The following is a 26,644-nucleotide window of genomic DNA, read 5'->3' as shown; positions in this document are numbered from 1 at the left end:
TGTACATTTAGCTAACTGTTAAACATTGGGCACATCAATGCATTCTCTTCATGTTTCAGTTGCCTCATCTGTCAAATTGAAAAGAGAATACCACTTCTATTGCATAATCTCATAGGCTTGATATTAGTTGTAAATGATATCCTAGATGCATATAGAACTGGGTATAAACATGAGTTATTTGCAGAAGTTAGAGTTGCAAATAATGTAAATAATGTAAATATAAACAATAATGCAAATGATTGTCAATGTTGTAAATAATAGCAAAATGTTATAAAATGTAGCAAAAAATAGCTAAGTAATAGATACATTTTAAGCCGCTAGTGTTCTCGGCACTTTTGATAGGTGCTTTAAGCATTATTTCTCCAACACTTCACAAGAACAACTTTATCTCATTTGGTAGGTGAGGAAATTCCAGTTCAGAAAGGTTAAATAACCAGTCCAAGTTGGCAGAGTATGGAATCAAAACTAGACCTAACTCTAGAGTCCATATTCTTTCTATTATATTTTGCTGCCATTGTCTCATTACTGTTGATGTTCAGTTTGCTAACTTGCTCAGGACGGTGTCTGCCAGGCTTCTCCACTGTGAAGCTATAATTAATAAGTATTTTATAGGAAGGTACTATGAAACTATGTAAATATCTTTCTCTTTGCCAAACTATCAATATAGTTAGTTATTTGTATCTGTTTGGACTCTTGGCTTCCTACTTTATTCAGTGGGTAGCAATCTATTGCTATATCATTTTTTATTGATGTTCAAATTTTCCCTGATTTGGCTACTAGGAGCCCCATTCAGGTTGGCTTCTGTCTACTTTTATGTCCCTATTACTCTTTGACCACTCCCTTTCTTTCTGACCAAACAAGATATTCTAGACTCATTTGTGCTTTCTGTGCCCCAGGCCTGGAATAATCCATTTCACCGAGGAGCCATAGTTTCTTTTATTGTTTAGTAGTATTTAGAAGCCAAGGTCTGGCTGCTGGGTGTGCTTATTGCTATTGGGTTGGTGCTGCTCCCAGGCCCTCTCAGTAGACATAGTGAGGAAAAGAAGCTCCAGCTCCCTATTACAGGCTCTTCCCACTGTGTGGATGCCCTCCTCATTCTGCGTGGGTTCCAACACCCTAAACCAGGCTGCTCTACCATTGGGACTCCTTCACTTCTTCACCTTGGGCTCTGACATACTGTATTAGGCAACCCTCCCCACACCCAATATGGATGACCTCCTCACTGTACTCAGTCCCCCTCCCTGCCCCATGTGTGGATGCCCTTCTCACCACCTTGGGCTCTGATTCTTCTTACCAGGCTTCCTCTCCCTTCTCCCCTCCCCAGTGTAGACCTTCCTCACCCTGCTAAGGCTCTGGTCACAATGTTGGGCTGCTCTTATCATCTCTTAACTAGACTATCATAACACAGTAGATTCCTAACAGTCTTACCACTTCTAATCTTCCTTTACCTTACATACTTCTAGAGTGATCTTTCTAAAATATGTCAAACACCATAGCTCTGCTTAATAATAGTTTCCCTTGTTTGTACAATAAATTTCAAGTTCCTTAGGCTGGCATTCAAGGCCTTCTAAGATCTGACCCAAATGTGCCTTTCCTGCCTCATTTCTTATTTATTCTTCTGTGTACCCTGCACTCCAGTCATGGTCACTGGCCATTCCTTAGACATAGCCCAGTACATATACTCTTCCATTTTGCCTTTGCCTTCTCCTCTACCTGGCTTAGCCAACTCCTTTCTTCACAATTTGACAGAATCCCTTGGGGTCCTATTTCAAATGTCTGGTGTGGGATGTCAGAATCTGAGAACAGTGTGGAGGGGACTTTTAAGGAGAGGGGGTTACCTGGTGAAGCCTCTCTGACCTTCACAGTAAAAATTAATCCCTTTTTTTCTTCTGATGGAGTACTTACCTCATTCTTCCTGTTTTCATGATTTTTATCTGTTGTCTCTGATTCATTGGCTGGTCCTTGAAAGCACCTGATGGAAGTTGTTGAGGGAATGAATTCTGGGTTGTGAGTCTTTTTTTTTTTTTTTTTTTTTTTTTTTACTTTTATTGAAGTATAGTTGATTTACAATGTTGTGTTTATTTTCTGCTGTACAGCAAAGTGATTCAGTTATACATATATATATATTTTTTTCATATTCTTTTCCATTATGGTTTATCACAGGGTATTGAATATAGTTCCCTGTGCTATACAGTAGGACCTTGTTGTTTATCCATCCCATATATAATATTGAATAGTTTGCATCTGCTAATTCCAAACTCCTAATCCTTCCCCCCCACCCCCTGCAACCATGAGTCTGTTCTCTATATTTGTGAGTCCATTTTTGTATTGTAGATATGCTCATTTGTGTTGTATTTTAGATTCCACATATAAGTGATATCCTGTGGTATTTTAGATTCCACATATAAGTGATATCCTGTGTTATTTATCTTTCTGGCTTCCTTTGCTTAGTATGATAATCTCTAGGTCCATCCACGTTGCTGCAAATGACATTATTTCATTCTTTTTAATGGCTGTGTAATATTCCGATGAATATATACCATATCTTCTTTATCCATTCATCTGTCGATGGACATTTAGGTTGTTTCCATGTCTTGGCTATTGTAAATAGTGCTGCTCTGAACATAGGGGTACATGTATCTTTTCAAATTATTGTTTTGTCTGGGTATATGCCCAAGAGTGGGATTGCTGGATCATACAGCAACTGTGAGTCTGTTGTTTTTATTTAAAATCTGTTTATAGGCCTTGGTGAGGTCTAAGAGGCTCTAACTACAGGAAGGGGTTTGGACCATGGCACTGCTGGGTCAGATACCTGCCTTATGCCAGAGCTCTTTCTGAGAAAATTATGTATTCACATGGCTTTCCTCTTTTGTAAATTCCAAATATGTTCTTTAAAACAAATTTCTTTACACTCTCGTCCCAAATAAAAGAATTGCTGGCTACACGTATGTGGTTATTTAAAGCTGCAAGTAATAGCAGCTACATCACTACCAAAAAAAAACCTTATCCCAAACTGTATGAAGGACAGTATGATGACAACATGTGTCTTCTGACAGCCTGTCTGCCATTCAGTCTGTCTCCGGAGAGGCATTTAGGAGGAAGTGTTAGCAAAGGAGGGTTTTAGACTTTCTCAATGACTTACTAATCTGCATTGTTCAGGTGCTGTAGGGAGAAAAGAAGCATCACAGGTTAGGTTTCTTGCAGGTTGTGGGGGTGTTTGGGGAGGAAGAAGAGAATAGGGGACTGTATTTTCTTAGATCTCACTACCAATCCTACTTGCTCCAGCCGTTGTCATATCTTGATCCTCTCTGCTAATTCCCTCCTCCTGGCCTTTGTCTAGGTTTTTCTTTTCTACTCTTAAGTTTGAACTGTCTGATTTCAAAGCCTAGGCTCTTTCCATGTTTCATAATCACAGTAATGAATGGTAAAAAAAAATAGATTGTTCACTTTTGCTTTTCCTGTCAGATTTTCAGTCTAGTTAAAATAATTTCAAAATTCATGTCAGAACATTTTCTAATATACATATTCAATTTTTAGCTCATCCTACTGAGGTGTGGCACCACAGGGATTGCAATCAAGCTGTGCTTACCTACAAGGCTAACTTAGTTTGATTTGGCCTGAGAGACAATGAAATGTTCTCAACTCAAGATTAGCACTGTTCCATCAGTCTAGAGGCAATTGAAAGCTTTTATTCTGTAATGTTGGTGAAGCAGTATGGGAAGATCTTTAGGATGTGATGGACTAGAATTCTATCTAATTCCAGGTCTAATACTTACTAGGTTTGCAGTCTTTGGCAAGTGTTATGCTCTCTGTGCCTCAGTTTTCTCATCTGTAAAATGAGGATAATAAAGCTGATTTTTTAGCTATTAGGATAAATATGTTTCTTCTAGGGCAGACTGATTTTGACTTTGTCAGTGACAGTGGGAGTCATCAACCTAAGCATTGTCTGTAGCCTAGTATATCATTTCACTCTTCTCAAGTCACTTCTACTCACATTATCTTATATTAGTCTTCACAGTGTGTTCTGAGAGGAAAAGACTGTTATGATTGTTCCCACTTGTAAAAAATGAGGAAGCCGATGCTCAGAGAAGTTAAGTGGCTTGTCTGAGGACCAGGACTTATGAGTCCCAGTTCAGGACTCCTTCTTTTGTACACTGACCAATCCGTGGAGAGGGCAGCATGGTAAAAAGAGTCCTGAATTGAAAATCAAGAATACCCTGATTATAGTCTTAGCTAGGAAAATTTGGGAAAGTCATCTCAGTTTCTACTTTATTGATACAAAAATGCTGACTGTTTTGCCTAACTCACTTTGGTTTGTTTATTCAGCAGACAATTATCAAACATTTACTGTGCTATACACTGTGGTAGGCCTGGTTCCTTCCCTTAGGCTGCTCACACTTCACTATGGATAATAGATTATCTGTATGAGTGAGAAGAGCTATAGGAAATTGTGTGTGTGTGTGTGTGTGTCTGTGTGTGTGTGTGTGTGTGTTTGGTGGGGTTAGGGGGTGGCCCTGGTGGTGGTAGTAGTCCACGAGAGACGGCTTTGGGACTGGGCTTTGCTTGTGAGGAGAAATCTCACAGGATTGTATGCAAGAATTAAATTGGATGATGGATACGACTGTGCTTTGTTGATTGTAAAGAACTGCATAAATGTTAGGGATTGTCATATCTTATAGAAGGTACTTCTTTTCTGAAGCCTTGACTGACACAGTGGAACACTATAGTTGGAGTCTAAGCTTAATTGAGAAGAAAGGTTTCAGTGGCAAGAAAGATAGGAGCTCATTAAAGAAAAATCTGTGTCTAAAAGTGTTTTGAGTCTAGGAGTCCTTAAAATGGGATATACCTTTTAAAATGGTCTTATGCTTTGACGACACAGTGGACCTTCAAACTGCTTTTGGGTTTATAAAGAACTTATTTATAATCATCTTTTTAAAGAAGCACTTGTGTTGCTGCAGCATTTTAAATATTTAGGAGAGATATTTAAGGCAGCCTTGAAAACAAGAATATATCCTGGGATATAAGAGGAATCAGAGCAAGACAAAAGGAAATTAGGTGGCTGGACCAAAAGATATGTGATGTTCTTATTTTTTAGATTTGTTTGGATTCAGTAGATATAATTGTTGAGAACCTTCTATGTATGAGGCTTTGATTAGGTACTGAGGGAATGGAAATGAATGAATGAAACATTCCCTCACCAAAGGGACTTATAGTCTGGCTGGAAATGTAAGACACCTGTGGTAAATAAGGTGAGAAGAGTTTTCATGAGGTGCTCTAATATCCTAAGGGAGGAGGACCTATTCAAACTTTTGGGCAGGACTGCATCAGAGATGGCCAGTTAGAGGAGAGGACACCTGAAGATTAAGAGTTTTCCTGGAAACAAAGGGAGATAAGGAGAGATAAGGCTATTCCAGTCAGAAATAGCAGCATGAACAAAGGCATGAAGGCTTAGAGTAGTACCTGGTACTTAAAGCACTCAACAAATAGAGATAAGTTCTTTAGAATTTAATGCTGGGATGTTGCAACTAATGAGACTGTGTGTTGTCCCTTTTTTGGGGAGGAGGTGAGAGCATTTTTAGTTTGTTAGGGTTAGTGACAATATGTTAGGCTGGAGTGTATTTTTTTCTCTACTGTTCTTTTCTTTATTGAGGTATAGTTGAGATATATAGTCTATGTTTCAGGTGTACAACATAGTGATTCACAAACTTTAAAGGTTATATTCCATTTATAGTTATTATAAAACATTGGCTATATTCCCTGTGTTGTACAATATATCCATATAGCTTATGTATTTTATACATAGCAATTTGTACCTCTTAATCCCCTGCCCCATCTTTCCCCTCCCCATTCCCCTCTCCCCACTGGTAACCACTAGTTTGTCCTCAATATCTGTGAGTCTGCTTTTTTTGTTGTTGTTATATTCACTAGTTTGTTGTATTTTTAGATTCTACATATGAGTATTTGTTTTTCTCTGTCTGATTTATTTCACTTAGCATAATACCCTCCATCTGTGTTGCTGCAAATAGCAAAAATTTCATTCTTTTTTATGGATGAGTAGTATTCCATTGTGTGTGTGTGTGTACGTGTGTGTGTATCACATTTTTATCCATTCATCTGTTGATGGACACTTAGGTTGCTTCCATATCTTGGCTATTGTAAATAATGCCGCTATGAACATTGGGGTGCATTTTCATTTTCTTCAGATATATACCTAGGAGTGGAATTGTTGGATCATATGGTAGTTCTATTTTTAGGTTTTGGAGAAACCTCCATACTGTTTTCCACAGGCTGCACCAATTTACATTCCCACCAATACTGCACGCATGAGAATGGTTTTCTCCACATCCTCTCTACCACTTGTTATTTCTGGTCTTTTTGGTGATGGCCATTCTGACAGATGTGAAGTGATATCTCATTGTGGTTTTGATGTGCATTTCCCTGTTGATTAGTGATGATGATAGGCTGGAGTATTTTAAAAAAAAACAATTTATATATGGAAGGAAGGTATAAGTAAGAGTTAACTGAAATGGATAGTTGTCATTTATTTTTACTGCACAGCATTTTGTGTCCCCCGTTTTTAAAAAAAGTTTGTTTATTTATTTATTTATTTGTTTGTTTGTTTATGGCTGAGTTGGGTCTCCGTTGCTGCACGCGGGCTTTCTCTAGTTGCGGCGAGTGGGGGCTACTCTTTGTTGCAGTGCGCGGGCTCATAGCGGTGGCTTCTCTTGTTGCGGAACACGGGCTCTAGGCGTGTGGGCTTCAGTAGTTGTGGCACACGTGCTCATGTGGAATCTTCCCAGACCAGGGCTCGAACCTGTGTCCCCTGCATTGGCAGGCAGATTCTTAACCGCTGTGCCACCAGGGAAGCCGCATGTCCCCCGTTTTATGAGTCTTCTTGGTGGCAAAGATGCTATCCCCTAAAGGAGATAAAAATTTAGATACTTGCTTCTCAAACTTCCTTGCTTCTAGGGCACAGGCAGTGACCTAGCTTTCACCAATACCGTATGCCCACACCACACTTGGATTTAGGACTTAATGACAGGAGAGAGAAGGTAATGGGGAGCTAACTTTCTCTCTTTGGCTGTAGAGGCAGGTAGCATCACCTGCAAGGTTGAGTTTCTGTCACTGAAGTAGCATTGATGCTAGTGGCTGTTGCACTCAGGCCAAATTCCTGCACTGCCAGAAGAGGTCTGGTGCTTACATCCAAGAGTCTTCTGACTTAGGGGTCAGCAAACTATAGCCTGTAGGACATATCTGGCCAGTTGACTGTCTTTGTAAATAAAGTTTTATTGGAATACAGCCATACTCATTTGTTTACATATTGTTTATGGCTCTTTTTGTGCTACACAGGCAGAGTTGAGTAGTTGAGACAGCAATGATACGACCTGCAAAGCCTAAAATATTTAGTCTGGCCTTTTGCAGAAAAAAGTTTTCCAATCCTTGCTTCAACTGATAATGGTTGTCTTGTAACAAAACTGATATACCTCTTCCATTAGACAATGAGAGTTAATAGTTTGAATTTCACTCCCTTCCTTTTGATTTTGATTTGTCTTCCAGGACGCACAGAGCAAAATTCGGTCATGAATTGCAATAGCTACCTTCAGTATGGGTTTTTTGGTACTTGCTGTGATTTTCTTCTACTTTATGACCTATACCCCATTGATGATTACTATTGTCCTAGGATGTCTGTCTGTCTGTCTATCTATTTTATCTATCTTTTATATGTGCAAGCAACTTGAAAGCCATTTTTGAAGACAGAGTTATACCGTTATTCTTATAAAAATAAGAACTTATTAGGAAGAGTGATTGTCTGGTGTCTGTTACTGTGTAGTCCTCCTTTTATCTACTCTGTATTTTTAAACTTTGCTAGATCAACTCCAATCTCATGCTAATAAGAGAAATTCATGTATGATTAGGGGCCAGTGGCTGATAAGGAATAGAGGATTCAGACTAGTAAGAATCCTCTTCCTCTTGATTCTCTAGTATGCTTCTTGTTTGTGTTAATTAGGAATGTCTTCAGCTGTAAGTAGGAGAAAAACCTAACAATGACTTCAAATGTAGGGATTAGCTTTCTTGACAAGAAGTCTGGAGGAAAAAGGATGGTTGCTGGCATGGGTTCAGATACTCACAATACCATTTGGATTCCAGGCTATTTCTGTTTTTCCAGTCTGCATCCTTAGAGTGTTTGCTTTCAGCCTTTGTGCTTATGATCTCATAGTTACAAAACGGCTACTGTAGCTCCAGCAGGAATGTTTGAGGAAGAAGAAAGGGGGAAAGGCAGAACTAGCACTTCTTCTATGTCCTATTTTGTATTTAAAGCAACCATTTCCCCAGAATTCTTAGAAGCTTTTCATGACTTTACTGGCTAAAACTGTGTCACATGGGCACACCAAAGTTTGAGGAAGTCTGGGAAAACGAATATTTAGTTGTCTCATTGCCTTCCTGAACAAAATTAGGGTTTATTTCGTGAGAATGAAGGGAAGAATAGTTATTGGTTAAGCATTTGAAAGTCATTTGACTTTAATGACTTTTTAATATGGTTTTTAAAAATGTATTTATACTCTATATCATTCCATAAAAATATGTAGTGGTGCCTACATTTTATTAAAGTTGCCATATTCTGGTCTGGGGATAGAATAGTAAATGGGGACATAAAGTAATTTTTCAGTCTAGAGGTGAAAAGGTATATGTTTTAATCTGCTAGGCTGGGTGGCTTAAACAAAAGAAATTTATTTTCTCGCAGCGCTGGAGACTGAGAAGTCCAAGATCAAGGTTCTGGCGGGATTTGGCTTCTTGTAAGAGCTCTCTTCTTGGCTTACAGACTGCTGCCTTCTCACTCTGTCCTCGAGGCAGAGAGAGAGAGAGAGAGAGAGAGAGAGAGAGAGAGATTCTGGTGTCTCTTCCTCTTTTATAAGGACAGCAGTTCTATTTGATCAAGGTTCCTCCCTTATGACCTCATTTAATGTTTTTTTCCTTTAGAATTATTTTATTAAATCATAAATGTATAACAGCTTTTTAACTCTACCCACGCACTTAAATTTTTTTTAAAGGAAAAACGTTATGTCTTATTACACCATGATCCTGGCTAATAGCTTTTCAAAACTTTGAGAAAAATCTTAAAAAAGGTTTCACATGTCACCTGAAACTTACAAATTTAACATTATCAAAGAAGGACTGCTTCTATACTCTTACAAAGACCACTAGAAAGAAACAACAATTAAAAAGCTAAGAAACTGTCTCAAAGGCATTATTTTTTGTTTTTACAATCTTTCCTCCCCGGTAGGTAATGTTATTAAATAATCCAATCCATTCACAAAATGGCTCTCTGCATCTACTCTGGTGTAGTCTGCATATTTATGCATGATTGAGATGAGAGTTTCCTTAACATTGTTATTTCGATAACCTGAAGTTGTTCTGTTACCTCTGGGCTCTCATCCTCTCCTACTTATACAGTGAAGCCCATGGTAAATAGAAAGAAGCTCAATATTGGCTTCTCCCTCCATAACCCCCACTTCCTCCACTGCCTCCTGGACCATAGTTTCCTCCACCATATGGTCCCCCCTTGTTCCTGCTACCACCAAAGTTTCCACTCTTCATTGGACCATAGTTAGTAGGTTGCTGATTATAATTTCCAAAATTATTAAAATTTCCACTTCCATAATTTCCTCCTCCATAGTTGTCATAACCATCTCCGTAGCCCCCACCCTGGTTGCCATATCCAGGTCCTCCACCACCATATCCTTCTCTTCCTTCTCCATAACCAGGGCTACCTCCAAAATTACCACCTCCAGGTCCTCCTCCATACCCATTATAGCCATCCCCAAATCCACGACCACTTCCATATCCATCAGATCCTCCTCTGAAGTTACTTCCTTGACCTCATTTAACTTTAATCACCTCCTTACAGGCTCTGTCTCCAATACAGTCACAGGTGGGGTTAGGGCTTCAACATATGAATTTTGGAGGTAAGGGGGGCACAATTCAGTCATAATAATATATTAACAAACACTTTTAGTAAATTGGGATAAGTGGGCAGATTGCTCTGAGGACCATAAGTAGGAGTGGCTAAGTCTGTTTGAAGGAGTTTGGAAAAACCTTGGTAGAGGTGGTGACATTTGAACTGAATCCAAAAGAATAAGCAGAGGGGAAAATCATGGAAGAGTAGTTTGTTACTGCATCCTGCGTGCTGAGAGGTTGATTGGGGGTGTTAATACTTTAAAGATTATCCACTTCATTATTGTATACTTCTGATTATTATAATGTTCTTATATTGATATAAAATAGAATTCCCCATTACTCTCTCTGTCTCTATTTGATGGAGAAGACAAGGTGATTTGTATGGCATATGACAAGATAATCACTCTTGGGCAATCTCTTCTTTAGGCCAATTCTAAGATTATATCCACATTTCTGGCCTTCATTGGTCTTTCTAGTTTCTTCCTGACTGGTCTTTCCAGCTCCATTTATTCATTCACTTATTCCTTCATTCAGCCATTACTTACCAATCTCCTACTGTGTGCAAGGAATAGTTCTTAGGTCAGGGGATAAAGGAAAAGTTTTTGCTTGTGGGGCATATGTTCTATTGGTGGGAGTCAACCAAAAAGCAAACAAATATGTCAGTTGATGGTAAGTGCTATGGATACAAATAAAGCAGAGTAGGAGGGGATAAAGAGTGCTGAGATGGAGTGAAGACAGGTTCCTGTCGTTTTATGAAGAGTGGTCAGGGAAGACCTCTGATGAAGTGATATTTGAGTAGAGACCTGAAGGAAGTGAGGAAAGGAGTCATATGGATATCTGGGGGAAAATGTGTTTTTAGGCAGAGTGACCATAGGTACCAAAGCCCAGAGGTGGGACTGTACATAGCCTGTTGGTGGAAGCCATTGTGCCTGGAGCAGCGTGAGTGAAGGAGAGAGAAGTAGGAGACCAGGTCAGAGATGTAGCAGGGTAAGATGGGGGGTGGAGGAGGAGGATAGAGGTAAGATCATGTATGGCCTTGTAGGTCTTCATAAGAACTTTAGCTTTTACATTGAGGGATTTGGGAAGCCACTGGAAGATTTTGAGCAGAAGAGAGTGATGTGATCTGAGACTTACATTATAAAAGGATCATTCTGGGAGGCAGGAGTGGATCTGTTAAGAGTCTATTGCAATACTCTAAGTCAGAGTTTCTCCACTATTAACACTTTGGGCCAGATAATTCTTTGTTGGGAGGGGCTGTCCTGTGCATCATAGTATTATTAGTTGCATTCCTGACCTCTACGCATTAGATGCCAGTAGTACCTCCACAGTTGTTTCAACAAAAATTTCTCTAGACATTGCCAAATTTCTCCTTTGGAGAAAAATCTCTCCCCCCTAGCCTCCAAATATTGAGAACCACTATTCTAGGTAAAAGTTGCTGATGGTTTGGGCCAAGGCAGTAGCAGTAAAGGTGATGAGAAGTGATTGGATCGTAGATATATATTGAAGGTAGAATTGTTAGGATTTGCTGGTGACTTTGAGGTAAAGGTGATAGAAAAAATGGAGTCAAAGATGAATCAGATTGGGATTTCCCTGGTGGCGCAGTGGTTAAGAATCTGCCTACCAATGCAGGGGGCACGGGTTCGAGCCCTGGTCTAGGAAGATCCCACATGCTGCGGAGCAACTAAGCCCGTGAGCCACAACTACTGAGCCCACGTGCCACAACTACTGAAGCCCACGCACCTAGAGCCTGTGCTCCACAACAAGAGAAACCACTGCAATGAGAAGCCCACGCACTGCAACAAAGAGTAGCCCCTGCTTGCTGCAACTAGAGAAAGCCCGTGCGTAGCAACGAGGACCCAACATGGCCAAAAATAAATAAATAAATTTATATATATTAAAAAAAGATGGGGCTTCCCTGGTGGCGCAGTGATTGGGAGTCTGCCTGCCAATGCAGGGGACACGGGTTCGAGCCCTGGTCTGGGAAGATCCCACATGCCGCGGAGCAACTAGGCCCGTGAGCCACAACTACTGAGCCTGCGCGTCTGGAGCCTGTGCTCCGCAACGAGAGAGGCCGCGACAGTGAGAGGCCCGCGCACCGCGATGAAGAGTGGTCCCCACTTGCCGCAACTAGAGAAAGCCCTCGTGCATAAACGAAGACCCAACACAGCCAAAAATAAATATAAAAAAAAAAAATTAAAAAAAAAAAAAGATGAATCAGATTTTTGGCTTGGGTAATTGGAAGAGTAGAATTGCATTGACAGGGGGACATGTGAAGAAGGAACAGATTTTTGGAGCTGTTAAGTCTGACTGTCAGTGACACAGGTTTGTCTTCTGTTGTCTTTAAAAATGCTCTGTTTCTTGAAAGTAAGAAGTAGGTCTCCTCATATTTTCATCCTTTGTGACTGCACTGTATCTGGCATGTAGAACAAATTCAGTAAATGGTGAATGAATGATGAGATTATTTACTATTTCCTTGAATGTCTAGATTATTTATTATTTCCTAAACAGAGCTCATGCTTTTTCCTCCTTTGGGCCTTTGCTTTTGTGGTTCCCTCAAGGGGATTCTCAACCCTCACCCCCATTCTCAGTACCTCTATTTATGAAAATTCTACTCCTTTTTAATACCCAACCCAAATACTGTCTCCTTCACAAAACTTCCCCCAGCTCTACAGATGTAGTTGGTGTCTCTCTTCTCTGTACTTTTTGCCTTGTTTGAACTTCGTGTACATTTTGATTTAGTTAGTTGCTTTGTATCTGACTGGCACTGAATAGATTTTTGCCTTTTTTCCCCCTTTTCCATCCTTCCATTGCTTATTTCTTTTCTTGAAGTATTTTGGTAAGCCATTATTGTTATTTATTTATTTTATTCTCCACCTCATTCCATAGTCCTTAATAGACAACTGGCTCTGCCATGTAATTACAAGAAAGAATGCTATATTAGATGACTATTTTAATAGAACCAAAATCATCATTGTTGACTGACTTCCTCCTACATTTTTTTTAGACTTTATTTTTAAAAATTATTATTTTTTATTTTGGCTGTGTTGGGTCTTCGTTGCTGCGTGCAGGCTTTCTCTAGTTGCGGTGAGCAGGGGCTAACTCTTTGTTGGGGTGTGTGGGCTTCTCATTGCAGTGGCTTCTCTTGTTGCGGAGCACGAGCTCTAGGCATGCGGGCTTTAGTAGTTGTGGTGCACGGACTCAGTAGTTGTGGCTTGCAGGCTCTAGAGCTCACGCTCAGTAGCTGTGGTGCACGGGCTTAGTTGCTCTGCGGCATGTGGGATCTTCCCGGACCAGGGCTCGAAACTGTGTCCCTTGCATTGGTAGACAGATTCGTAACCACTGCACCACCAGGGAAGTCCCCACTTCTTCCTACATTTAACTGGTAATATCAGAAGTTGTAATTCTCAAACAGTAAATGTATTGGTCTTAAATTATTTGTGGTTACACAAGAATCAAATAAAAACAATCATTTTCAAATCCTATAGCCACTATCAGTTGAAACCTGTAATGTCTAAACAAAATTTGCTAATTATTACTGATCATTAGCCTTTATATAGTGTTAACAGTGGTTGCAAACTCATATGCTTGTAGAAGTCAGCTGAATGACCTGAAAGGGCCTGATTAGGCTAAGATGACTACATAGACAAAACATCACTGGTCAAGATCCATGGGTTGAATGAATAGTTTGTGAATTATTTACTTTGGAAAACCAAAGGACTATATAAATGCAAGGAGTAATTGCACTTAAAACAAGTTAACTGCTAACTTGTTGTGTAAACTTGGGCCAGTTATTTGATATATGTAGGATTTTATTTCTTTCTTTGACTATGTAGTTTAGTCTTTTAAAGTCCCTTCTACCTCATTTGATTCTGCGTTTTCATTTCTTTAGCTAATAGTTTCTTCCTTGATTATAATTTACTAGCCCTCAGTAATAAATAAAATGCTGGCTTCTTATTAATATACCTCAATTTCATGAGTCTTGTATTTCATCAGAGGAAGCCATGGTTAGCAAAGCTTCCTATAGCAGTACCCACCATTGAAAGAGACAGCATGTGAGCTGACTGGTCTGCATTCTATAACCAAACCAGCATCTGGTTTTTGAGAACTGAAAACTAGAATAGAAGATGCCTGAATTTGATCTTCCTTGCTGAAGCCATTAGTGGTCCTGCCTTATACTATATGATACATGTTTTGTAGTGTCTTCCATCTTATCCTGTTTATTTTGTTTATTCAGTTTTCTAGTGCAGTACCTTTTACAGTTTTATGTATGCCACTCTCCCTTATTAGTGGTGATTCCTGGAGTCATAGGCCATTTCTAGGTCATCTTTAATCCCTGTAACCAAGTACAGGCAAGGGCACATGGTAGATGTTTGATAAATGTTTGAAGAGATAGAATACTTACTAGATTTGCAGGTGATGAAAACTGGAAGGAAAAACTACTATGCTAGATGGCACAGAGAGAGAGAGAGACAGAGAGAATGAGCGAGCGAGAGAGCGAGTGAGCTTGAAAAGGTGGGTTGAAGCCAAAAAAGACGAAATTTAAAGTGGATGGCAGTGAAGTTCAATAGTTTAAGTCTCAAAGAAATGGCAAAATATGGGGAGCCTAAAGGAGACCTAGCCTGATGCTATTCTTATGAAAATTGTGGTTTTGGCTGCCTAAGGCCAGTGTCAGCCAAAGGCACTGCAGTGACTAAAAAGCTAGTGCAGCTTCAGACTGAATTATTGGAAGTACAAAGTATAGTTAATGGAGGTGATAGTCCAACTACGTTCTATAGGGGATAGACTGCCCTTAGACTATCACCTTTCCCATAGGGTACCAGGCCGTAAGAGGGTCATTGCAAACAGTACTGTGTTTAGTGGAAGGTGCCCTAGTTGCACCAGGGTCATTGCAAACAGGACTGTGTTTAGTAAAATGTGCCCAGATCACTCAAAGTAGAGTTTGAACTGTTCCCAGTCTGCAATGAGGTAAGCATAGAAATTGAGAGAGTTTAGAAACTTTTACAATAATTTGACAGAGTAATTTTAGGTCTAATGAATCTAATGAAAAAGAAAATAAAGTTTATATTATATGTCTTTTTTTGTTTGTTTGATACTTGCCCTTTATTTTTTATTTTATTTTAATAGACTTTATTTTTTGAGCAGTTTTAGGCTTATAGAAAAATTGACCAGGAAGTACAAAGACCTCCCGTGTACTCCATCTCTCCCACTCCTCCCAGCACTTCCTCTATTAACATCTTGTATCAGTGGGTACAATTGATGAATCAGTATTGATACATTATTATTAACTAAAGCTCTTTGTGTTGTATATTTCTATGGGTTTTAACAAATGCATCATATCAGGTATCCACCATTATAGTATCATACAGAATAGTTTTACCACCTTAAAAATGCCCTGTGGGGACTTCCCTGGCAGTCCAGTGGTTACGACTCCGAGCTTCCACTGCAGGGGGCATGGGTTCCATCCCTGGTTGGGGAAATAAGATCCCGCATGCTGCACTGCACAGTCAAAAAAAAAAAGCCCTATGTTTCACCTGTTCATCCCTGCCCCCACTTTCTTAGCCCCTGGCAACCACTGATCTTTTTGCTGCTTCTATAGTTTTTCCTTTTCCTGACTATTATATAATTGGAGTCAGCCTTTTCAGACTAGCTTTTTTCACTTAGCAGTATACATTTGGGGTTTTTCTAGGTGTTCATGGCTTGATAGTTCATTTCTTTTATTGCTGAATAATACGCATTGTATGGATGCTTGTCTATCCATTCATCTATTGAAGACTATCTTGGTTACTTCTGAATTTTGGCAATTATGAGTATGGCTGCAATAAATATTTGTGGACAGGTTTTTCAACTCATTTGGATAAATACCTAGGAGTGCAATTGCTAGATTGTATGGTAAGCCTGTATTTAGCTTTATAAGAAGCTGCCAAACTGTCTCTCAAAGTGGCTGTACGATTTTGCATTCCCTCAGTAGTGAATGAGAATTCTTGTTGCTGCACATCCTCACCAACATTTGGTGTTATCACTCTTTTGGGTTTTAGCCCTTCTAATAGGTAAGTAGTGGTATTTTGTTGTGTTTTAATTTGCAAGTCCCTAATGACATATGATGTTGATTATCTTTTCATGTGCTTATTTGTCATCTCTATATCTTCTTTGGTGTGGTGTCTGTCCAGATTTTTTTGTCCATTTGTTGATTGGGTTGTTTGTTTTCTTATTGTTGAGTTTTAAGAGTTCTTTGTATATTTGGAATATAAGTCCTTTATCAGATGTGTGTTTTGGTAATATTTTCCCAAGTCTATGACTTGTCTTTTCATTCTCTTAATACTGTCTTTGGCAGAACAGAAGTTTTAAGTTTTAAATAAGTCCAAGTTATCAACCTTTTCTTTTATGGATTGTGGTTTTGTTGTATCTAAAAAGCCATCACCCAATCTAAGGTCATCTAGGTTTTCTCTTTTGTTATCTTCTAGTCATTTTATAGTTTTGCATTTTACATTAAGGTCTGTGGATACATTTTGAGCTAATTTTTGTGAAAAGTGTGAAGTCCGTGTCTAAATTTTTTTGCAGGTGGAGGTCAAGTTGTTCTCGCACCATTCATTGAAAAGACTGTTCTTTCTCCATTGAATTTCCTTTGCTCATTTGTCAAGTATCAGTTGACTGTATTTGTGTATGTCTATTTAGGGTCTCTATTCTGTTCCACTGATATATTTGTCTGTCCTTTCGCCAATAACACACCACCTTTATCACTGTAGCTTTATAGTAAGTCTTGAAATCAGGTAGTGTTAGTCCTCTGATGGATATCTATATGTAGCTATAGTTATATTGATCAGATACGTTGCCTAGGCTACATCCCAGACCAGTTGAGTCAGAATCTCTGCTAGGACTTCAGTATATATTTTTAAAGCTTCCCTGGTAATATTGATACACTGGGCGAGTTAAAAACCACCATACTCAAACCATAAACTTCTTGAAGGTGTGGTCCTGTTCGATGGTGTGTATGTCTCTCGTGGCTTGTACAAGATGCTTAAATAGTTATTGAATGAACAAATGATTAAAAGAACTGAGTGTATTTATTCTGGAGAAGAGAAAATGTGCATGGCCTTGATAGATCACCATATACACATATCTGAAAGTCTTTAATATGATTTGGCGTTGAAGGATGTTTTCTGAGTGCTCTAGTAGCCAGAATTGGAAGTTCACAGAGAGGCACCTGGCTGAATATTAGGAAGCACTGTCTCATAGTGCTCGTTGCAGATGAGCTTTCTGTTCCTGCGTATTCCAGCAGAGCCTATCTGTAAGAGCAAATGCTGCATGGGATGGGAAGTTGGGTAAGGTCAGATGTTATGATTATTGATGATTACTTTGAAAAACTATGTCCAAGACTGCGGACTCTTTTTGGTTCTCCTCTCATTCATAAGTTGAAGGACAAGGGTGTGGGCCCAAAAGAACATCCTAAAACTACTTTGAAGCTGAGTTCTCGTAGTGCAGCAGATCCCTCCAGTTTGTATTACTGGCCGATTCTCTGTGTGGGCAAGGGGATCTTCAAGAAATTTCTTGTCTCCTCTACCAAATTTGAGACTTTGATAGTTGGAATAGCACAAGTACTCAGGGTCTGGGAAAGGTGAAAAAAACAGAAGAGCTCTTTCTGTCCTACTGGAGTTCTTCCTCTACATCCTTCTGCAATTAGATTACTTTGGGCATATCAAATGGAGATGTAGACATCTGTCAGGGAAAATTTCTCTCTAGCACACTTAAATTATTGATCAGACATAATGCTGGTTACCTGCTCTTTGCCAGGCTGTAGGGAGAGGGATATGGTAGTCAATACAAAGATGACTGACGGGGCAGAGAGAAATAAAGCATAGGCTTAGGAGTCAGACCAAAGTTGGAATGACTCAGCCATTTACCAGCTGTGTGGTCTTGGGGAAGTCACTGCCCTCTCTCACTCATCACATCCTGTCTTTTACCGAGTTCGGCTGCTGCTTCTTCCAAGCTGTTTGTTTAGAATATTCTTGTTTCTTCTCATCTCTTCTTCCAGTATGTTATTCTAAATCATTACTGTCTTCTTTTGCCTGGAGTTCTGAAAGAATCTACTGACTTGTCTTCTTATTTCCGTAACTCTCCCCTCTGTTCTCCATTCAGCAGTCAGTGATTTTTAAAAAATATAGATTAGACCTTGTCATTCTGCTTAAAACCTTCCAAAGCTTTCCCATTGCTGAAACCTAGAACAAAACCCAGACTCCTAGTTATGACCCACAAGAGACCCTGCGTAATCTGACTCCTGACATCTCTCTCAAGAGCAAGACATAGAGGGGTAGTTGACGAGGTAATTTTACGTCCTACAGAGCATTTGGAAATGCGTGAAGGTGTTTTTTTATTGTTTCAATTATCGGGGGGCACTACTAGCATTTAGGGGGTCTGGGCCAGTGTTGGTAAATATTCTGTATTGTTCTGCTCAGGGCCCTTTACAATGCCTGATTCACAATATGTGTTTAAGAAATACTTATTGTACAAAACCATATTCTTCCTGGAACTCAGTTTTGACACATGTGAATTGGTAGTGTGTCTACTTCATAAGGTTGTGGTGAGATAGACATATGATTTTGTAAAGTACTTGGTACACAGGTACCTGCTGTGTAGCTGGTAGCTACAAATGGTAGCTGCTCTTGAGCCTTCTTTGCTTAGAAGCAGCTATAAGCATCCACCCAGTGTTTTCCCTAGGGCATTAGAATTAGAACCTGACACCTTTGTTGGAGGCGGTGGGTGGGTGCATTTCATTCCTTGAAGCCTAATCTGATAGAATGCTAGGTTTGATTTTGAGTTGTCCTGGAGTCCAGACCCAGCTGGAGAAACTAAGGCACAGCGGAGATCTGGTTCTCTTCCTTGCCTCTGGGGCCCACCCAGGAAGCTCTGACAGTCCCTGGAAAGCCTGGATTCACTGAGAAATTACCCCCTGCTGAAGACTAGGTTGGGGAGAATAGCTGAGAGGGTGGCAAGGTAGTAGTCTCCCCGCCTTCCCTCAGAGCCTCTTTGCAGAAAGGAGAAGCGCGGTTTTCTCCCGCCTCCTTCCCTCCCTTATTTCCCCGCCCCTTCTGCTTCGCCAACCCTGGAGCAGAGCTTTTGCTGCGCCCTGCGAGGGCGGGAGCGTGCTGCGCCCCGGAGCCAGAGCTGGGGCGGCCGAGCTGCTGGGAGCCCGGCCCCAGCCAAGCAGAGCCACCTGGGAGCCCAGGGTGCTGCCCGGCCGGCCAGGCGTGAGGGAGGTGCAGCTCTGCTACAAAAACCGTAGGCGGAGATGCCGGGGCCATCTCCCGCCACCAGGTAATGCGTGCCCACCCTGGGGCGCGCTCAGCTGCGCGGTGCTGGGGCGGGGGGCGGGGGGACGTCTCTGCTGGCTTCCGGGGAGTGGTGACGCGGGTCCGGTAGATTTAGGGTCTCTTCCTTTAAGAGACCCTAAGTGAGAGAAGGGGTTTAGGGTGGAACCCCCAGATGAGCCCACCCAGGCCTAGGCCAGCACTGGAATCAGAGCTCTGGCTAGGGAGAGGTGTGAAGGGGAAGCTGGTTTTTGGGGAACTTGCTCTGCCTTAGGAGCCTTGCCCCTTTGCAAGCACCCTTCTGCTTGGCGGCTAGGGTGATGCTTTCCTCAGCCTTGGATTAGCGGCTGGCCTGCTGGGACCGTGGGGGCTTTTCTCTTGGGTGCTGGGGAGGGGCATTGTATTATAAGTGACTTGTTAAGAGGTGGAGTAAACTGAGAGATAGGAGACCTGGGGTGGGGTGGGGGGGCTGGTCCTGTTCAGGCAGCCTCTGTGGGGCCTCAGTTTCCTTATCTGTGCAATGAAGGGCTTGACATTTTGTTTGTGACTCTGGCATTTTCAGGCTGTCAAACTGCCTTTTGGACAGGTGAGTTGGTAAAAGCCCTAGAATGGACTGCAGAAATGTCCCCCTCAGCACTGTAGGAGATAGGCAAACTTGGGAAACAGACCTTGGAGGCAAACTTGGGAAACAGACCTTGGTACCCTGTCTTCCAGCCAGTCTTTTGAATGGCATCTTACTGGGCTGCTCAGGACCCAGTGACTACACGGACGAGACAGAGGTTGAGAATGCTGATTATTTTAGTGTTGAGTGTAGGTATATTGGGTGTAGGGAGATGGGGTTGGGAAGAAGCAGATCAAGGTATATTAATGGTTTTTCTCCAAACTGGCCAATTGTTCGATACTTGGGCATAAAGCTGCTTTAAACTCGGCTGTCTGCTCTGGAGCTTCCTCCTTACTCTGTCAAGCTAATGACAGACCTTGAGGCTGTGTAATGTCTTAATCACTATAATTCTTTCCTTTTTGATCATGTGAAACCAAGAAACACATGTCAGGCCTGATACTAACCTACCTTGATTATTTTGGACTGCCTTCCTCCCCCCAGTTCTTCTGTGACTCTACCTCCTTATCATCTTCTCCCCACTTTTCTTTCTACTTCCTACTCCTGATCATTTTTCCTGTCCTGCCCCCTACCCACCTTTTCTCCCATCCCCACTTTCTCCCTTCTTACTGCTCCCCTTTCTAATCCCTTTCCTCTCATGCTTCGCCTTTCTAATCCTTTCCCCTCCATAGCAAATTTTTCCTGATCACTATCTTATGTACCATCCCCATCCCTGTCCCTTCATATTCACATGAACTACTCTTTAATTTTTATTATGGACTTGACATTGTATATTTATTTGCTTATTTCTTTGCTCCTCTTACTAATCCATAAAGTCCATGAACACAGGGACTTTGTCCTTTTCAGCTAGATTAGTATTGGTACACTGTAGATGCTAAATAAGTGTTTGTGGAATGACTGAATATGTGTGTGTGTGTGTGTGTGTGTGTGTGTGTGAGTGAGTGTGTGAGAGAGAGAGAGAGATTGATTGATTGATTGATTAATGTAGCTGCTGAAGGAGGAGATCATTCCAGGTGAGAGGAGGGAGTACAAGCAAAGGAGTAAAGCGAGAAGAGAGAATGAGAGGATGGCTTTTGATGGGAGAAGGGTCACCTCCTTCATTGTAACTGGGTGGTACAGTGCAGGGAAGCATACAGATTTAGGAGTGGGAAGATAGAGTTCTTCTGCAAAGATTTCTGTTTTCTCATTGAAAGTTGGCTCATTGGCTAAGGGAAGGGGTGAATGAGAAGCCCAGTTGATGCTCATTTGAGGCAAGGTAATCATAAATAGGGAGAGCCTCATAATTTTCAAGCTAAAGCGGTCAACCAGGTAATGTTCTGTAGGATACTCAGCTCTTTCAGTATAGAGACAGTTTGGAGAGAGTTGAGCTCAACCATCCCAAAGCTGGGATTTTGCCAATTGAATTTTGGAAAGGGAGAGAAGGCAAGGGGGTTGATTGTTCTTGTTTTTGTTTTTTATCAGATTTACCTTGCCTCAAATGAGCATCAACTGGGCCTCTCATTCACCCCCTCCCTTAGCCAATGAGCCAATAGTTTAACTATTGTTCATACTGTTATGAGCATGGGTATACAGATAGCTCTTACAGACCCTGCTTTCAATATTTTGGGGCATATACCCCAGAAGTAGAACTGCTGGATCATATGGTAATTCTGTAATATTTTTAATTTTTTGAGGAACTGTTCGCTCTACTGTTTTCCATAGTGGCTGTACCATCTTATATTTCTACCAGTAATTCATAAGGGTTCCAGTTTCTCCACATCCTCACCAACACTTGTTGTTTTCTGGTTTGTTTTGGTAGTAACCATCCTAAGGGTATAAGGTGGTGTCTCGTAGTTTTGGCTTGCATTTCCCTAAATATTAGTGATGTTGAGCATCTTTTTATGTGCTTATTGGCCATTCATGTATCTTCTTTGGAGAAATGTCTATCCAAATCCTTAGCCCATATTTGAATTGGGTTGTTTGGTTTTTTTGTTGTTGAATTTTAGAGGGTTGATGGTTTTTGATGTTTAAGTGATTTTGTTGGACTATGTTTAGGGAAAAAAGGAAGTGACGGTAGTGGGGACTAACCGATAGTGGATTGGAGCTCAAAATAAAGTCTGGGAATTGTAGTGGAAGTTCTTGAACAAGTGAGCTACATGGATAGGAGGTTGTGTTTGGAGTATATATGATTCTCTCTAGATATTGGAGTCAATGAACATTTTGAGGATAAGGTCCAGGGTGTGATCATGGGAGTATTGGTTAACTTGGACTATAGGTCAGCAAATGAAATAGCCAGAGTGTTGGAAGGGCATCATTGTGGCTGTTGAATCACCTAGAATGATAACTGGAAGGGTACAGAAGAACACTGATCTAGGGACCTTTGAGTGGAGTGTCCAGGAAGTAGGTATTAGGCAGCAAGGGAGTGTGATAGCAGCCAGTGGAGGCTACTCAAAGGAATAGAGGTTTTACAAGAGGAAGAAAAAGGAGTGGTTTGGAAATGGCACTGAAAATTAAGGACCACACTGATAGGTTGGGTGTAAGAGAGAAAACAGCCTTCAGTTGAGAGGGCTGCTAGAGAAGTCTCTTTCTCAGGAGATAACCACATTTCTTTTAAGGCAAAGAGGCAAGGGGAATGAGCCGATGACAAATGGGAAGTTCCAGAGGAAATAGTGGGAGGGATCCAGAGTCAGGAAAGGGTTGAGGAATTTGGTCAGATTAGAGGACATACAGAAAAGGTTGGGTATGAGAGTTTGGGTGGTCAAGTCTGTCTGAAGTAAATGGACACTGGAAGCTTGATTAAATTAGTCGTGATTCTCTTTTAAAGGAGAGAGGGCAGTCTATTTTCATTCTGTTGTTCCTAATACTTCCAAGAGAATATGTTCCTTTGAGGCAGCATGTGGCAGTGTGGGAAATCATAGGATATGGTCAGGCAGATTGACTGGAAGATCATCCATCTAGGAGACAGCAGAATAGATTCCAGTGTTTCTTGGGAGGTTAAACTAGATCACCTTATTGGTTCCTTCAGCTCTTAGATTGTATGAGCCTCAGGTTTTAGTGATTATTTTCTCAGTTCAGGCCATCCGTGGGGAGGGCTGGAGGTTTGAAGCTTAAATTTGAATTTTTCCCTTAACTATTGGGAATAGCTCAACGGGGAATACAGGTCAGGAATTTCCCAAGATGGTAGGAGGAGGATTATAAGACATTTGGTGCTGGTTTCTGTGAGTCACTCTAGTGACTATCTGCAGGGGTGATAGGGGTGAGGAAGATGTGTAGTATTATTGGTAGGGGGAGGAGAGGGTGAAGGTATAGGGTCAGCATAAGTTAATTTAAGTCTCTGACTCCAAATCTCTCTGCCTTTTCCATTTCACTTTGCTGCCTCTCATACTTCTCCAATTGTAGTGATCTTAGCTAAGTTGCATACCCCTATGGGTTTCATGTTAGAACTATGAAAGATTTGGAACTAGCTGATTTTCAAGATCCTTCCAACTCCTGTGTTTTTCTTCTCTAAACCAGGCTGCCTTTTAGTCAGTGAACCGTTACTAATTACCTAGTTGTGCCAGGTCTGTGCTGGGTGGGACTCAGGGACGTAGACATTAATCAGACTTAGTTTTGTCCTTTGACTTGTTCATGGTCTGGTGAGGTTGATATCATGAAATATGGAACCTGCTGCATAGAATTATGTATAAAATGCTATTAAATTTGGGGCAAGGTAGAAATAGGAGGGCTGTGTGAAGGTTTTGTAGAGGAAGTGAATCAAGCCGGGTCTTGAAGAATGAGTAGGAGTTTTCTTGGCAGACAAGTTGGGACATTTTAGGCAGAGAGAACAGTGTGGGCAAAGGCAGTAGCCTGAAAGCAGATTGGGTTGGAATGACAAGTTTAGAGATAGAAGAGATGAAACTGGATAGATGAGTGGGGGATGAGAACAGGTGTTTTTTGAACATCTATTTTGTGTCAGGCAGCATGCTAGGGGCTTTTATATATGCTTTTCAATTCTCATGATAGCTCTGTAAAATAGACAATCCTATTTGTATTTTAAAAAAGAGGAAACTGAGGGTCAAAAATTAAAGTAGCTTTCCTAACAGCTCAGAAAGAGCTTCCAGTTTTCCTCCCTGCTACCTCAGCAGTTGCTTTCTTGTTGCTAAACCAGTGCGAGTGGCTGGAGGCTGCATAGCGGGAATGTCTTTGACTTGTCAGAAGGACATCCCTCAGCAAATTCAAGACTGTAGCATTCCAGGCTTCTGCCAAAGAAAACCTCCTGGCACAATTTAATTAAAGATCAGATTCTCATAACCAGGTGTCAAGGGCATGCAGTACTCCCCAGTCTTGGGTGGAGTGTTGATCATGCCAGTCTTAGCAGCTCTGAGTTGTTGGAACTGAGAAATGTGATTAATACATGAGATAGGTTTTATTTCTTTTTTCCTTCCCCATTTCATTTAAATAATGGCCTGAGGTAATATTAAAGGTCATCTAGTCCAATTCCTTTGCCTCTAGAGTGAACAGTGAGGTATGGTGTAGTGGAAAGAGAGGTGATTCTGCAGTCACACAGACTTCATTTCAGGTTCCTGCCGCATGCTCTCCACTAGCTGTGTGACCCTGGGTGGCTGGCAGCATCTCTGAGATTTTGCTTCTTCTAATTTGTTCACTCTTTTATCCCCAGCACCTAACACAGTCTGGCAAACAGTAGGTGATGAATAAATATTTACATGAATGAATGAGAAAAATAATGCCAACCAAATAGATTTCCAAGTTTTCTTGTAAACTCCATTAATGTTAGTGGTTATTAAAATATCAGCCTCAGGTGATGGCTGAAACCCTATTTGTAAAGACGGTTAGTCCAGGAGGTTCAATGGGGTTACTTTTAAAAGAATTTTAGCAACTTTGTTAGGCAATTTAGAGAACTCTCCTAAACTCCAAGTCCCATTGTGTGAGCTCAGGGCACCACAGAGTCGTCAGTGCAGATGGATAGCAGCTGGTCCCCTCCTCCAGGCAACACTTCTTTTCTCATTGTCATCCCTCAGCCTTTTTTAATCAACAGCGTCATCTTTTATTTTTAACGTGGGACATTCATTGTACAGATCTAGAACTGCTTAGAAAGGACCATTTTTCTGACTAGCGCTGTATGTGTTGCAGAAAATGAAAGGTCCTCTGTGATTGCTGTGTCCTACTTTTTCACCTTCATGTTGCGTTCTACCACACTGTACTCTCCACACATGTTATTCCTATGGTCTGGGATATATTTGCCGTCATCGTTCTCTGTCAAAATCATTCATTTTATTGTCTGTTTTCCTTGGTCAAGGTAATATACCAATGCCTGGGCCTATCCCAGACCAATTAAAATCAGAGTTAAAGCAGTGGTATTTCCCCCCCACCCCCCGTCGCCCCCGCTTTTTAATTAGGAAAATCTGAAACATACAGCAAAGTTGAAAGAATTTTATAGTGAATACCTGTGTAATCGCCATGTAGATTCTTCTACCATTAACATTTTCATGTTAACTTGCTTTATCACATCCATTATATATTATATATTGACATGTATATTATATCACATCCCTATGTTCATCCATTAATGCATCTTACTTTTTAAAAATGCATTTCAAAGTAAATTGCAGATATTAGTATACTTCCTCTCTTAAGTACTTCATCTGGTGTTTTAAAAAGCTTCTAGGGAATTCTAATAGTCCAGAGTCAAAGACCACTAGTCTGACCTATTTATTCTTTAAGCCCCTACTCTTTTTTTTTTTTTTGACTGCACTGCGCAGCATGTGGGATCTTAGTTTCCCGCCAGGGATGGAACCCATGCCCCCTGCAGTGGAAGTGTGGAGTCCTAACCACTGGATCACCAGGGAATTCTCCTAAGCCCCTACTCTTAGCACCACTTCTGTGAAGCCTCACTGATGACCTCAGTTTAATATAGTCTTTCCTTTCTGTTTCTTCTGACATTTTACTGCTTGTACTGTTCTACAGCACTGTTCACAATTGGCCTGACATTGTGGTTTTCTAGGTCCTGTCTATCTTGCTTACTAGACCATGAGAACCTCTAGAGTTGGGAACATATTCATTTATTTATCTCTATATCCCTGGTTTCTGGCATAGCACCTTACAAGTAAGTACTCATTAAAAATTACTTATTTGAATTGTACTTGAATGAAGGACCTGCAACGTCAGTAAAAGGTGTACATAACTTTCACATGGCTGATTTGAGGACCAAGAAATTATTTATCTTCTCTGTTGCTTAGCTCGTGGCAGACATTTAGTAAATATCAATCTTAAGTCCAGCCCAAACATGTTTATATATTTCTATATTTGCCATTGGCTAGATTTGATGGATCTAAATGTAAATCAGAAGTAGCATAGTTTAGGTCAGAATAGGTACAGCCGGGTGAGGATTACCTCAAGTATAGTTGGAAAATCCTTTGGCAGAGAATCGGAAGACTTGAGTTCCAATCCCCACCTTTAAATTTCTGTGTGATCTTTGGCAATTTCTTTCTGCTTTTTGGACCTCCGTATTCCTGTTACGTGAGGGGGTCAGATTAGATGACCCCTGAGGTTGCTTCTGGCTTTGATGTTATGTGTATCTTAAAATCTTTGATTATCTTGGCTGTGATTTATACTCGTGGCTGTGGAATCCAGATGTGGTAAAGCAGAAAGAAGTAGTTGTTGGTGAACATACTCCCCTGAATCCCTGACCGGTTTTGTTCAGTATGTAAAGTACCTTGTACATAGTGGCTACTTGAAAAGTGTTTTCTTTCCCTTTTTTCTCCTCTAGCACTGTATCTTTATGCTTTTT

At 40.8% G+C, this 26,644-nt stretch overlaps 1 protein-coding gene and 1 long non-coding RNA gene across 9 annotated transcripts in view; one reads left to right on the top strand and one right to left on the bottom strand.

Annotated features, from left to right (window-relative positions):
- PAK1 (p21 (RAC1) activated kinase 1) overlaps nucleotides 1-26,644 on the top strand; it is a 150,608-nt gene that overhangs the window by 49,769 nt on the left and 74,195 nt on the right. Inside the window, exon 1 of one of the 8 annotated variants that reach the window (XM_082343345.1) lies at nucleotides 19,130-19,266. The exons of 6 other annotated variants lie outside the window; for them this stretch is intronic. The gene's annotated coding sequence lies outside the window, so the exon portion shown is untranslated. Of the gene's footprint in view, nucleotides 1-19,129; nucleotides 19,267-26,644 lie in introns of those variants that run through there. One more of the 8 variants, XM_082343350.1, reaches the window with a different exon arrangement.
- On the bottom strand, nucleotides 1,928-18,982 carry LOC309606385. Its single transcript, XR_014231790.1, has 2 exons — nucleotides 9,786-18,982; nucleotides 1,928-9,665 (listed from the first exon to the last, which is right to left on the bottom strand). It is a non-coding gene; the product is annotated as an uncharacterized lncRNA (long non-coding RNA).

The sequence above is a fragment of the Balaenoptera borealis genome, assembly GCF_965194805.1.
Source record: "Balaenoptera borealis genome assembly, chromosome: 11".
Classification (NCBI taxonomy): domain Eukaryota; kingdom Metazoa; phylum Chordata; class Mammalia; order Artiodactyla; family Balaenopteridae; genus Balaenoptera; species Balaenoptera borealis.
The sequence above is the reverse complement of the archived record's forward strand: the minus strand, read 5'-3'. Positions and strand labels throughout refer to the sequence as shown.